The sequence below is a fragment of the Vulpes vulpes genome, chromosome 14, assembly GCF_048418805.1.
Source record: "Vulpes vulpes isolate BD-2025 chromosome 14, VulVul3, whole genome shotgun sequence".
Classification (NCBI taxonomy): Eukaryota; Metazoa; Chordata; class Mammalia; order Carnivora; family Canidae; genus Vulpes; species Vulpes vulpes.
This window is the reverse complement of record NC_132793.1, coordinates 36,083,518-36,086,189: the sequence shown is the minus strand read 5'-3', so window position 1 is coordinate 36,086,189 and position 2,672 is coordinate 36,083,518.

Below are 2,672 nucleotides of genomic sequence, written 5' to 3'. Positions count from 1 at the left end.
AAAGAGTTGAGTGAGCTTGAACAAGTCATGGCTCTCCATGCATCAGTTTCCTCAACTGTGACAGGAGGCAGGTGAACACATTGATTTGTATTTTTCTTCTATTCCAACAATCCATTGTTCTATAAGATTATTAGCCCAGTTTTCTCAGTTTAAGTCTCTTCTGCGGGGAATGTTAGAGGCATATTTTAGAGATTTCATAGTATCATTTCTAATAAACTTTGAACACAAATCCACACTGGGGTTCTGCAGTAATCTCCTCCGTTCCCTGCTTGAAGTTAGATGAGCTAAGTTGGAAACTCAAGAGTGAACATAGGATCCAGAGTACTCTCAAGGGCCCAGAGCGAAAGGAGCCTGATAGGTCTTGCTACCATCATGGCTCTCTCCTAAAGCTTATGCCACGCTGGGGGGTATGGTGGCATGGATAGACCATTGGGGGCAATGGGAGTAGGCAATAAAAGGGCTGAGAGAGCAAAACTGTACATGTACATAAATATTAATAACTAGCAATAATAATAATAAATATTTATGAAACAAGTACAATGAGCTGGGTTCTTATGGTTGATGTGGAGATGTACCACACAGACCTCTCTTCAGGAAGGGCTTTCTATTCACCTGTGGGTGTGTCTTCTACACACAGCTTCCAGCCGCCAGCTCCTTCAAGGTCTGCCTCAGCCACACAGTCCCCAAGCCTAAGCCACACACTTTCTTGGGGTAGCCCACATCAAACGACTGATCTATAAGGAAATTTAAAGCATTGGTCATCTTGATCCAACTCAGGAGAGCTCTGGAAAGCTATTGTAGCTCTAGAATTCATGCCTGATTGGCTGAGGCTTCTTCCTCAGACCTGCACTACAGTTTAACTTCTTTATCCCAATTGTACTCCCTAGTCTTTCCTTTCACAAGAGTTATCTCCATGCCCCCCCCCCCCGCTTTTTAAGTAGGCTCCACACCCAACATGGGACTCAGACTCACAACCCCAATATCAAGAGTCACATGCTGTACTGACTGAGCCAGCCAGGGTCCCCTGTGTTAATATTAATAAACATATTGCATCTCAAACTCTACCTTGACATCTGCTTCTAAGACCCTGACAAATTCACTATAAGAGTCTCTAGTTATAGGTAAGTACTGAAATCCAATCCATTCACCTAATAAAAGCCCCATTTTTTTTTTAAAGAAATGAAAGTGAGAGGAAGGAAGAAAGGAAAGAAAGGGAGGAGGAGGGAGGAAATTAACAGAAGTTATGCACTTCCCAAGATTTACAACTCACTACTATAGGCTCCAAGAAAACAGAATTTGCAACACTTTTGGACCATTATGGAAGTAGTGGTCAGTGGTCAACTGAACACTAGCTTAAATGAGAAGGAGAGAGATGGAAACTTCTCTCTATTCTCATATTGCTAACAGCCTTTCAAGCTCTAACAGGAGTAGAAGTTGGGCAATAAAGGAGAGACTCAGGGCAAGTTGGAACATGAATCACAGTAAGGTCTGCATGAGTTTCCAGAAGTTCCTGTGTTCTTTGCACTCTTCAAATTTATGACACCATTTTTATAAGAAATAATAATAAGGAATACATATTGATCTTTTACTATGTGACAAGCAAATGTGCAAAGAGCTATACAATTATACCAGTCATCACTCACAACAACCCTAAGATAGTAAGGTAGGAATTATTGTTCAACAACTACTCACTCTGCTTTCCTCTTTCCTTGGGAAAAGTATAATTATCCACCCCCTCAGTGTTGAACTTGGCCATATGACTTGTCTGACAACTGAAATGTGAATGTATTCAAGCAGAGGGTCTGACTGAAATTGCCAAATGGTTTGGCTCATTGTCTGACATCTACCTCAGGGAACCACTTCTTTTTCAGCCTGGCATCAGTGGAGTTGATCTGAACCCAACTGCCAGCCTAGACAGAGTTGCACAGTTGATGTACAAACCCCTGAAGGAGAAAAAAAAAGATTTACAGTTATAAGCCATTGAGATTTTAGGAGAGCCATTTGTTATACACCATTATTGTAGCAAAAGATGACTAATATGAACAAGTTCTATACTTATTCCCATTTTCAGATGAGGAAATTCAGGTACAGAGAAACTAAGTGACTTGACTAAGGTTACATAGCTATAACAGTGACTGGAATTTTAACCAAGCAATAAAATCTTAAAACAATGTTCTTAAGCCCTGCTTCATATTGCATATTTAGTGCTTAAGATAAATATTATAATTTCATTCTATGTGAAATGCGTATTACTTCTTTTCTTTCTTTTTTGGTTATAAAATGATTGTTTATAGAAATATTTTCCTTTGATGTTATAAGGGTGGTGGCCATCAACATTGCAGCCTACAGATTAGGCAGTCCTTAGGATCTCTCTAATGGTTCCAGAGAGTTTTCTGGCTACTAAAGACTGGTGCCACATCTGTCAGTTGATGTTAACGATCTTATCAAAAGTGACATTTCCACTGTACTTAATGTTTTTCTGCTTCTTTCTGTCTGTTGGCAGTTCCTCGAGGGCTTTGATAATCAGGGCAGAGGCAGAAGGAACCACTTCAATCCGGGCCTGTCTGTTCTGAATGGTCAGTTTCACTGTCATCCTCAGACCCTTCCAATCACCAGTTGCCTTGGCAGTGTCATCACCAATCTTGTCTGGAGAAAGACCCAGGTGGCCGATC